Source organism: Chelonoidis abingdonii, chromosome 8 (assembly GCF_003597395.2).
Source record: "Chelonoidis abingdonii isolate Lonesome George chromosome 8, CheloAbing_2.0, whole genome shotgun sequence".
Taxonomy (NCBI): domain Eukaryota; kingdom Metazoa; phylum Chordata; order Testudines; family Testudinidae; genus Chelonoidis; species Chelonoidis abingdonii.
This window is the reverse complement of record NC_133776.1, coordinates 105,651,461-105,663,888: the sequence shown is the minus strand read 5'-3', so window position 1 is coordinate 105,663,888 and position 12,428 is coordinate 105,651,461. Positions and strand designations below refer to the sequence as shown.

The following is a 12,428-nucleotide window of genomic DNA, read 5'->3' as shown; positions in this document are numbered from 1 at the left end:
AGCCCTTCAATTATTGCATCCCTTCAAGACAGTCTCGGAGCCAGCAGCACCATTTGCCCTTGCACCCAGCCTGTGGGAGCAGTGAGGGGAAGCTCCTCACACAGCATCCTGAGAGTCTCAGGGCAGTGCCCATGCACTGCCTCTTCCACCTCAGGCTGGCACAGGGACATTCAGATCAGAGTGCCTGGCCCGAGCAGCCAGCTGAAATCAGAACACGTGCTGGGTCTCTCCAGCAAAACGGACACCAGAAACTGCACCAGACACAGAGCAAAGGATTACAGATCTTTATTTGTCAAACTTTCCCCCTAGTCTAGCACATTCTATATAGTCTCACTAGCACAGATGGTAACAGAGCCTGTAATAGTTCAGAAATCACACTGCTACGGAGAGCAAACAAAAAACAGAGATTTTAAAAGTAGAAAATGTCATGAGAAATGGGTGAGCGAGTGTGCAGCTGGGGCAGGTGTGGGAACCTATGCCAGCCGGTGCTACTATGCTGTGGGGACGGGGACCTGTGCCAGCAACAGAGAAACTTTGCTTGTGAGCAATAGGCTGACACTCTTAGCATGTTGGTGCAGGCATCCCACCATGAGAGCAAGAGGCTAGGCCCATAGTCTGGAGGGAGTGGAGAGTGACTCTGCGATACTGTCCTGGAAAGAGCAGATCATGGGACCATTTCCTATCTCTGTAGCCTAATGAAAGTCTCCTTCCAGGAGAACTGATGCATCCTCCAAGCATCCAACTCCCCCTCTTGGCACTTAACCATACAGGACTCAGATGATTGCAAACATCCCCTTCAAGCTACACACCATGAAACATGCTGTCAACAGCCTTCACAAGACCACCATGAACACAGCTCTGCAAGGAGCTGCTTCACCGTCTTGGCCTCTTATACACCTGGGTTCCCTCCTTTCACCTCAGCACCAAGGGGTGGAAGTCAGTCACTGACACCACCCAATGACTAAATCAGACTGTCCCATGCAGAGCCTCTTCCCTTAGGATGTACCCTGGCACAGGGACTGAAGTAGCTTTGGAGCTTTGAGAGGGATCCCATTTCCCACAGAACGAGTTACTGCAGGGGGAGAGGAAGGGTGGCAGTGGGTTCCATGCACTGACCGATTATCACAAGGACAGACCTCTCCAGGAAATCCATCTTTTAGGCTCCATCTACAATTACAGCAGTGTGCAGAGTACAGGCACTACACGTGTAGCTACATGGCACATGAAAAGCTTTGGCAATGGGGAGCTCCTGGAACTTTCCCAGCAGTCTCTTCCCCGCAAGAGCCTTTCCCTGCAGTGGTGAGGCAGTGGGACACTATGCTGCTAAAAACAGCAATGTAGACATGGGAGGCGCCAGTTGGGTGTGCAGAGACGTGTAGGGTACTCTAGTTGCCTAAACTCACCATTCACACTGCTATTTATATCCATGCCAGCTGGGTGTGCAGTGTTTGTACTCTCCATCACAAGCACAGACATAGCCTTACACAGCAGAGCAAGGATTTAATTTTCATCAAGTTTTTTAATGTAATCATAACCAATCCATTTTCTTACCTCAGATGGAGTTTGGGTAAGGGGAAGACCTGAACCACAAACTATCCCCCCTCATGTTCATGTCCCACAACTTTAAATGATGGATCCAAACTCTCACTTTACTTTGATCAGAAATAAACCAACAAGGTTCACGACAGTCCGTTGCCATGCAGAGCAGGGCCCATTCAGAGTAAGTGCATCACACTGGTATGAGTGCCTCTGCCTTTTGAGGGGCCCCCAGGCTTACACAGCGATGCACAGGGGCTTCTGAGGGCAATACCGCCCTGAGCCTGACTGTAAATAAACAACTAAATTTAAAAAAAAAATTCATGGCCTAAATAAAATCTTTCTAGGCATTTCCTTTGGAAAAGCTGATTAGTGCTGTGTGCTTCTAGTATGCACATAATTTATAATATACACATGGTTTCTGGAACCCTCCCTTTGTTCTAATTTGTCATCAGGATGGTTTGTTTGCAGATTTAAACACACAGTGTAGCTGGAAGGGACAACCTGACAAAGGGAGAGTGAAGGGTTCCAATAAGCTTTGGCTATTTGAAGTTGTTAGTGACAGTAAGACTAGGGCCACTTGAAGGTATCACAGACCCGCAGAGTGCCTCAAGGAGGCTGCTGAACGCAGATGTACACAAAGGCAATGGCTTTGCCTCATGCTGGCTCCACAGGCAGATAGTGCACAGAATGCTTCGTGGCCCTGGGCAGCTCAACACTATGAACAATTGTGATTGAATTCAGGAATGGAATAACTAAGTGTGGCCTGAGCTCAACTAGTGTATAAGGCTGAGAGGACACCAAATAGCACCATACTGTATCCGGCCTTGTGCTTACAGCCGTGCACCCCATCCCTGCTAACTCTCTCAGGCATGCGTCCAGAAGGACAGAGCCACCTCAGAACACTGCTGTCCCCCACCCACACTACGTACAGTGATTCTACACGTGGAATTCTCCACCAGCCCCTCCATCAGAATGGGGACTGGATGCTTCACTACAGGTTACCCACTAGCACTTGGGGAAATGCTAGAGGAGCACAATATTTATGGACAGATCAAGTCAGAAGTTTGGGAAGGGGCATAACAGGCACAACTGCCAAATTCTTCCTCCCCTTGCCCTCATCCATTCCCTAGATCCACCACACACTGCCCTTGTACAGGAGAAGGGCTGATTTGCCTTTAAATGGAATGCCACCTTTACAGTAGACTGAGCCCTGTTGCTTTTGGCTCCATTCCTCACAGCACTGGGAAGTCTCCCATACTGTCTATCTTAACACCTATGAGAAATCAAGTGTTAACCTCAAACATTGTAGTTTGCTGCTGCAGGCCAGAGACAGCAGCAGGACACCAGCACCTGTTCTTCCCCCTGCAGATAAGGCTGCCAAAATGCTTAGCTACCAGGGAAGATACCAAGAGATAAACCATTTGTCCCCTATGCCTGATGCAGCTGTATAGGGATGTGCTGTAGCATTACTGCTCACTTCCTGCTGTGGCCATCTCCTAGGTGGAGCAATGGAAAGTCTGGCTCAAGTTAAGTTTCCAGACACCAGGAAGAGGTGGCAGCAGCAGCGAGTCCTAGAGTCTGCTTCTGAGTTGTCATTTAACTCCCTAAGGAAAAGGTCTCAGTCCATCCTAAGTACAATAAGTGCTCTGTGAGAGTATCCCAGTGAGAGATTGTGCAGCAAGAATCCAGCAGGGAGAGAGAGCAGCTACAACAAATTCCATGTCTTGAAGCCAGTGAGGCAGCAATTCCAGTGACTCTCACTAGGCCTGACTGCAGCTCCTAGAGCTACAATGGGTCAAGGCAAGTGCACAGTTGTAAGAAAAGCCACCTAACTGCCTAGCTCCCAGGAGTGATATATCAATGCACAGACCCATGGCCCACAGGCTGTAACAGGCACTGAGTGTGTTAGTCACTAACATGCTGCTGCTTACAACGCACAGATATGCTCACTGAAGGCTCTGGCTTGCACTGGGTTTGCAGCTCTGAGGTACTGGTAACTAACATTACAATCCTGCACCTTTAGGCTCTGTCTTCGCTGTTGTCTAACCACAGCGTAAGCCATCATGGGTCAGTCAACACAAAACACATGATAGCCTAACCAACACTGTCAATGTCAGTATGCTGTGTCACACAATGGTGTCACTGGTGCCCTATGTGGTTGTGTGAAGCAATACAGCCAACGTGGGCACTATCCTGAGATTCATAGTGCCACAGCTCACTGCACTGCTCTATGCTCACATTCGCAGGGCATCTACCCACGCTGGGGATTGTAGGAGGAAATGGTCTAGGCCTGGAAAATTCACTTGCGGCATTAACCATGCTGGTATGCTGTCATGTGCCAAAGGAAAGGATCCAGCTTGCCCTAATAATCGGACCATCAGCTGCTGCTCTTTATGGAGGCAATGTACACAATTGGTACCCTGGGCTTGTGGGAAGGGATTGGAGGACTATCATCTCTCAGTTGCGCTGACTGACTCTGGCTAAATGTTTTCACCGGTGGTACCCCAGTTTAGCAAAGCATGGGATAAGCGAACTCCAGGTCTGCCTACTGTTCAGGGTGTGATGGTTGCCTTACCAGGCAGTACAGCAAGAGGTATGTGGGTGTGTGAACCCAGGGCATGTTGCTATAAAAATGCACAGCTGAACTTAAGTCTTCAGTAAAGAGAAAGCCTTAGAGTTATTTCCAATTAGTGTTCCCCAAAAGGCTCTAATGGCAGATGAGGCTCAAGGCAAGATTGCTTCACAGGCCTCATTTCAGGTGGCCAGACATACCACTTGTGTTCAGGTCTCCAGTAGTTCTAGTGAAACCCTGAAACAACATGCAGAGAAGACAGCAAGCAATACAAACTCCCATAGGGTGGTGACCAGATGAGATGAAGAAAATACTGGGACACATTGGGGGGGTGGCGGGGGAGAAGGGAGAGGGTCTGCTGGCAGAGAAAAAAGAAAAAGCCGAGTGCTGCCAGTGGAGCAAAAAATTGCATCCCGACCAAAGATCGGCTGGGATGGCGGACAACCACCCAAATAATGGGACGGTCCCGATTTTATTGGGATGTCTGGTCACCTTAAATTCCCAGCACCTCACCACATAAACCTTCCACAAGAAGACTCATCTGCCATCTGCAGAAAGAATGCTGGAGACTTTCTGCATTAACAAATCCCATAGAACACTGCAAAGAATCATCCTCTCCCCCAAATCCTACCACCACAAACACCCAAAGGCTGAAAGAAAACTGCCAGCTGACCCTTATAGCTCCTTCAGGTCCTGGTTGGGGACAAAACCTGTTCACAGGTCAGAAACCCAATCAGACTCCTACAGCATTGCCTACAGGACTAGAATTAGCAAGTAGTAGCAGAAAAACTTCAGTAACAAAAGGAAAGACTGTAGAAACTATGACAACCAGGTTGTCAGCTACTAAAGCTGACTGAACTCCTGGCTTCAAAATAGTGGTGGATGAAGGCTGCACAGAATGTCAGCAGGCCTGGTTCAGCCTCCCTCATTAAGAGGTTAGGGAACCTAAGCCTCTGAAGCATCAGCTGCAGTCCAGCTACTCTAGGGCTTAACATACCCAACTTATCCCCTGTTAATGATTAGCCAAGAGCACAAGGTTAGGGGATACTTAGTGGGAGTGTCCAATCACATGGCCAGAGACTGATCTGCTGCAGTCTGATTTCTGTAAACACCTCTCCCATTTGATTTGAAGAGTGTGGCTATTCCCCAAGCACTCTGAAGTGTCTCCCCCACCCCTTCCCAACTGTATTCATACCCCATAACCCCAGGCTTATTCCCAGGCTTACTATAGTGTTCATGTGGTATCAACAGGATAAAGTTGCAGGAAAAAAAAAAAAAGTGTTTTAATCCAATAATCTTGTTTCTCAATTTAAAAATATATATATATATTAAAAGGTTTAGAAAAAAGCTTCTAATTAATTTGCAGCTAGTTTTACACATAGATTACAAGAAATGTACAACCCCCTTCCCACATGGTTCCAAACTGTGGGGGCCTGCCAGTTCTTCCCCCAATCAGACACATAATTGAATGTCAAGTGTATTTATTCTCAGCACAGCTTTGAAAGGCAAATCTGCCATTGGTACCACCTTCTTAGAGGGAGAGATACCCAGTATGCCAATGGAGACATGTGGTTACATTGGCTTTCAATATAGAAAGCCCTTAGTAAAAAAATATTTCATCTATAGAAAATGCCCTTCTGAAAAGCAACCAGGGCTCTGTTAAGGCCACACCCAGGTTTCCCATTTCTCTGCTGTAGCAAGACAGCCCAGAAACATGCCCCCCTCCCCAGATGTTTTGGAGTCCCAGCAACAGCAATCAGCACCTGTGACTAATTTTCCAGCAGCCTGCTGTATCAGGAAAGTGCTTAGAACAGCACAGGACTTCTCTAGAACATGCTACTCATTCAGTGGGGCCCAGTTGGCACAGTGAAATTAAACTGTAGGTCCTCCTCCTCTGCCTAGGTAAGCAAAGGGAAGCCTCCCTGGCTACCACTCCCTCATCCCTTCAGACGGGTGCAAAACGGTGGGGTACTTTGAAACCAAACCCCAATCCATCTGACACCCTATTCCTACCAGGCTTCTGCCAAGAGGCTCCTTCTAATTCTTCTAAAAGTCTGTGGAGTACCAAGCACAAGGCTGGTGGCTGAAGGAAGGGCCCAGCTACTCCATCCCAGAGGGCAAGATGGGGACAGAATAGGCCCCTTTTCACAGCCCGAGGCATTGGGCGAACTGCTGCTATGACAGAGATAAGGCAGCCTCCAACACACCCAACCCTTTGCATTGGATAACGCTGTTGTCTGGCACAACAGCCTTTGGCCAAGCTTGGGGATTTTCACCAGAGCTCCTCTTCGACCGTGCACAGCCCAGGGGCTTCTGCAGAAGATCCGTGGCAAGTCAGGATTTTTAGGAAGAGATGCAGAACACAACAGGATTTTTTTCAAAACTCTTCCTATTGCAACCAGGTGCAGATTTGCCACCTTCCTCCCAGGTGAGCAGTTCTGTCTGCCCCAGGCATGGTGTGCAGAGAAGCTGCATCCAGTGCGCTCTGTTTTTTCAGACTCTGCCAGGAGTGGGAAGTGAAGTCAGGACCCAACATTCAGAAACCTGAAGGACACTAGGAAGAAGAAAAACAAAGCAGGTGGTTAGATCTCAGCCTCAAAAGGAGCCATGGACAGAAACAGATTTGGGGGTAATTATCATTAAGCAGAGGCATCCAATTCCAGTTGGGGATGCACACACTGAGAAACCTCCATAGGGGAAGAGATTTCACACCAATGCAGAGTGAAGTATACAGCAAGACCCTATCCACACTCAGAGCGGGATTGAGAGGAGGAAAGAGCAAAGGGAACAACACAGGGTCTCAAGAGTGAGTGCTCCCCAAAGGAGCTAAAGCAAGACTGCTTACCCTGAAGAGCTTTCCTTAAGGGAGGGCCCTGATAACACTAGAACTAGGAGAAGCAGCAAGACGAGAAAGTCACTCTTCCCTTTTGGGCAGCCACCAGAGTCAACTGCAAGAGAAACAGACTGGGGCTGAGCATGGGTCTCCTGGGCCCTGTATACCAGGAAGAGCCTTTCACCTGCACAGCCACTTTAAAAAGCTCTGTTTGAACATATCAAAAATAGCAAATGCACATTTTGGATCACACTCAAGAAACCAATCTTACCAGAAAACCTTCCCAGCCACGGTCCCTCACCATAGCAACAGCATCAGCCTACAAGCTGCCAAAGGAGGAAGAACAGCTCCTTCCAATAACCCTTTGGAATAATTAACCAACAGCTAAGAGAAACTAGGATGAGAACCTCCACTTGAGAGCTTGTGACCTGATTCAGAAGGCAGTGTCAAAACACCAGTGGAGCACATGGAGGATACACACTTGTAGCTTGGATAGCTTTACACCAGTGTGGCAGCATCTAGCATCGGCACTGTGGAGACAATTGGGGGGGGGCAGGCGACGTTACTCATTTCTGTATAGGGAATGAAGCTGCGAGAGTGAACAGCCCTGAGAAAAGCACAAAAGCAATTGAGGACATTCACCATGACAGCAGACTCTTCTTTGAAATACTTGGGGCTGGGAGGGGAAGGGTGAGTGAGGTGGCCTGGGAGGAAGAGAGACTGAGACAGAACCAAGAGTGGGCTGTGGTCAAGGGACGTAGGAGGTTCTGTGGGCAGTGAGGAATCTGTACGGAGTCTTACTTTACCATTTTGAATCATTCAACTAGCATGAAAAACTCCACCAGGAATTGATGGAGAACGTTTTGGATTTCCCATTTGCCTAGGGATAGAAAGTAAATGTACAGAAAATGGGCAGCTCCTTTCCCATGAACGGCTCATAACGATATAACCGGGAATCAAGTATGCATGGAGAAAAAGCAATCTGGAAATAAGGAGCCAAACAAGACTTTGCGTTATTCAAATGGTACCCAGTGCCAGCCCCATGTGTCCAGCTCAGGATCATAGGTCCTCTAAAATGCTTAGACTAAGCACAGAGAGAGGATTGATCTTCCATGTCTGTAGCGAACAGAACGACAGGCTCTTGTTCCAAGGAGCTGACAACACAGCCAGAGGGACAGGGTTCACATTCTCAGGGAAGGACAAGTATTCCCACCACATGTGCCAAAGGGAGCTGACGGGGGGTTGAATATAAGCTTGTGGAAGTTATTTTTATTGTCAGACGGTGATTCAGCTTGGATGCAGAGAAGGCAGTGTTTTCTGAGCTCAGAATGCAGAAAGGGAGTTAATTTGAAGCCAGGAGTTCTATGAGACTTGGACACATCACTTAACCTCTGCTCAGATTTCCCCATTTGTAAAGATGGCCTGATAATCCTGACTCCCTCCTATGAACCCTAGCATTCTGCTAAGCATTCTGAAGTGCCTGTGTCAGATTGGGGGCCTCTGTTTGGAGATGGGGCCTTGCTGCCCTTTGAGAGCTTGTGTTTAATTTACTATGAGGAAGCAGTAAATTCAACTGCTATTTGACTCCCTTTACCTCCTGGAGGGAAACGCTTCCCAACATCCAGGTTCATCTAGGCTCTGTACAAGCCACACAGCATGATGATAGTGGTATTAGCAGAGTGCCAGTATACTCAGTGTTTCACAAGCTGGGTCCCCAGACTGAGATGCTAACAGTCCAATCAGACAGAGCCCCCAGAAGTCCATTGGCAGGATGGTGCCAGCTTAGAGTGGTTGTTCATATTAGTGGTGCAGGCGGGTTTCAGTGACAGAGGTTGATATTCATGGGCTTCTGGGAAGGAATGTGTTTGCAGGAGGGATTTGAACAGAGAGGGTCAACATCTAAGACGCTAGAGCAATAGTTATTTGGTAGCCAGGCATTTCCAAAGAGACGCTGACCCCACAAACCTGTGGGCTGAGGGACACAGAACCAAGACCACATCATAGCTGAACGCAAGGCAGGGAACCACGGCATTTCCATCCTAAAGGATTCATAACTTCTGCCAGGGAAGGGAGGCTACAAATACAGGGTCCTAGCCTGCTCCCACTGACTTCGGAAACTACAGGTAGGGCCCACAAATGGCTTCAATGAATAAAAGGGAAGTTGTGTTTTTAAGACTAAGATCTTCAGCCTTCTCACTGATACACTGAGTTATAGATTTCGGTGTTTTCACCTTCATATTTAAATACAGAGAAATACACAGTATTGTTTTGATCTTTACTAGTGTTCTCCATGCTCTTTTCTAGAAAGCCTTCTGCTATTTCTTGCCATCCTCCCTGCTCCCATTCCACTACCTTTACTAGGATCTCTACTCCCTTCAGCCATACTTCTCATGGTCCATTATCCCAACTGCACTGCTGCTCCCTTCTTGGGATCTCTCCCCTCCACCCTCCTGTGCTGATCACTAGCCTCAGGCTATGGCTGAGATTGGAAAGTTTTACCAGGCACAGCAGATAAAAGCAAATGTAGTATGCATACCTCTGGATTGCTGGACATTTGGAGAATCTTCTACAGTTCTTGACCAGACTCTCTCTGCCCTGTGCTGGTCGGCTTTTGCTTCAATATCCTCCAAACCTGCCTCTCTTACCTTTCTCCTCACCTGCCCCATCTTCAGCACAAACTTTCACTTCCTTTTTATTTCCATTTAGTTGCTCCACCTCCTAAGTAAACCCACCCCCCAAAAGCCTGTGGACCTAGCATGCCATTTGTTTCCATCACATTGGCCACTCTGCTTGTGGGCTCTACCCCAGCTCCCACCCTGTCGGTGTCCAGCCTATTCCAACTGCTAGCTTCAGGACAGGGACTGTCTGCTCCTTTTCGTACACTGCTCAACAAACTAGGACCCCAATCTTGGTTGGCCCCTTAGAAACTGCTGTTGCCTAAGGATTGAAAGCAAATAACCAAGAGATACAGGAGAGGGAAGTACACATGCCCTTTGCTTCCCTCTTCTAACACCTGAACATGAAATTGCTGTTTTATTCCTAGGGGAATTCTGCAAACAAAATTTTAAAATTTTGCAAAATTGTGCATATTTTATTTGTCAAAACAACACAATATAATCATGCCAGTTTCCATTATTTTGGAAATTTATTTCAAAATACCTGTCAGCAAGTATGTCTGTATTATTACAGACAAAAAAAAAAAAAATCAGGAACTGCTTTTTGACAAATAGATTCCTTACTAATTAATATAGAACTCTGAGTAATTCATTTAAAATACAATGCAGAAATGTATTTCCCACACCCCTCAGAAGCAATGCAAAGGCTTGGGGGAGTCAGGGCTAACAGAGGTTGGAGGAGCTGAGGGAGAGGGAAGGAGCCTGGGAGTGAATCTGGAGGGTTATTGGGTGTGGATGGGCGATGTATGAAACAGGTGTTTTCTTGGGAGGGAGAGGATTGTTAGGGAGTTTGGGAGCCAGCCTCCCCCATGCAGACCCTGACTGGCTACTAGCCTCTCCTATTCAGTCTGGCAAATCTGTCCCCGTCCCCACGGGTTCCTGGAGCCCCGCTTTCCTCTCCCCATGTGTCCCTGTTCCTCAGTACAATAAATGTAATATTGCTGTCAAACTGAATGCTCCTTAGTTTTTCAATGCAGCCAGTATGCAGGGATCACAGATGGGCCACAGAACCCCGAACATATGCCTCAGGAAAGGGAGTTAATTCTACTGAAGTACCCGCAGCTAGCATTACATCAGTGTGTTCATGGGTCTACGTGTCACAGGCCCAGACGACAACTATGCAAGTCTCTCCAGATCACTGTGCAGTGTGGCATGGTTTGCTGCCCAATTTTTCCGCAGATTTTATTATTGTTGAATGTACAACTTACTCTAGACCCTTCAGAAAGCTCATATGATCCTACTGCTGACCTCAGAGGTTTCCCACTTGGTAACACTACTGTTTGCCAGACTAAATCCAATCCACGCTCAAGTATTTTTATTTAATTGAGATTTTTTTATTTCTTGTGCAATTATGTCTCACTGAAATTCAAGTCTACAATATGCATAGCAATCCCATGATTTTACTGCCAAGGCTGTAAATCAAAGTGCTATAAACTGAGATTTATTCCATCCCTCTAGATCAGGGTGTAATTCTTTGGCAAGAGAGGAATGCCATTTTTACCTCTGGCCCTTGCACGCAGTTATGACAATATTCTCTCCTCTATCCTCAGCCAAACTGATATCAGCGGAAGGTCTGCACAAAGATCAGGGTAGAAACTCTGTAGGAAGATGTCCTCCCACTAAGGAGAGCCACTATTTATGTTCCCAGTGTATCTACCTTCCTGCCTCATCCCACCTCACCCCCGAGTTCTCTCCCTTTACCCTTGTGTCTACTGTTCTTTCCTTTGCATTACATTGCTTTCCTTTCCCTGCAGCAATTACCAATTCTCTCCCCTCGCCTTCCATTCCACCAGCTGAAGGTGTTAGTAATGAAATAATAAATATTGACACCTAGTCTTAACAGACTTTACAGTTGATATGCCAGTGGAATTAAGGGAGGGGCGGGGGGAGCCACTGTGTCATGCTGTCTGCAGACTCAGGCAGACAGTGTTGCACTGGTTACATTCACGTCACATCTGGAATGGTTCTTCCAACCATGTTTGCTAGGAACTTTGTAAAATTAAAGCAAAGATTCTGTAGAATCTGAATACAAACACATCAGGCGGGCTGAGGTTGACACCACTGTTCTACATACACAAAGTATCACTTTACCCATGAGATCAGAACAATATGCTCTGACATCACAAGTACAGCATTATGGCTTCTGCATGGAGGAGAGGCTCTTATCTGTAGTGCAGTCACCTTCAGTATTGAGGAGCTCGTGAGAATCAAGCCATTAACCAATGCCAACACTAATGTTGTTCACCACATGGCAAATTAAAAAATTTCTAGTTAGAAATAATTCTGCCTTAAAATGTTGCATTAGAAGAACTTGTTTTATAAATGTATTTGTAAGGGCAGCTCTGAAGCATGAAGACAGAGGGTTTTAGTTTGAACTAATCCTTCAGGAAAGAGTGAAACATTCATCTGCAGGTATCCACCCAGGCAAAGCCCTAAACAATTCATTCCTGAAACTAGTGTTTTTGAATCATGCTACACAAGGACATCAACTCACTTAGATTGACCATTGATTGTTCTGTAAAGGATGCAGCAGTCTCACTGGAAACCTGGGCACCAGTTTTTTGAACTGCCACTTCATTAGTGGTATGGGAAGTAGCTCTCTCCAAATGGTTCAGAGAACAAATTAAGGGAACTAACACGAAGCCACTCAGACTTACTGCTTAAGATTGGGTAACTGACTTTTGAGAGTCCCTGTCATAAATAGATAGCTAAGGATTAATGTTTCTTTCACCTGTAAAGGGTTAACAAAGGGAACCAAACACCTGACCAGAGGACCAATCAGGAAACCGGATTTTTCAAAGCTCAGGGA

At 46.8% G+C, this 12,428-nt stretch overlaps 1 protein-coding gene across 1 annotated transcript in view; it reads right to left on the bottom strand.

Moving 5' to 3' along the window:
- Positions 1–269: 269 nt before the first annotated feature.
- The window catches only part of FOXO4 (forkhead box O4), a 30,330-nt gene continuing 18,171 nt past the window's right edge, over positions 270–12,428 (bottom strand). Inside the window, 1 exon segment of the mRNA XM_075068429.1 lies at positions 270–6,665. The gene's annotated coding sequence lies outside the window, so the exon portion shown is untranslated.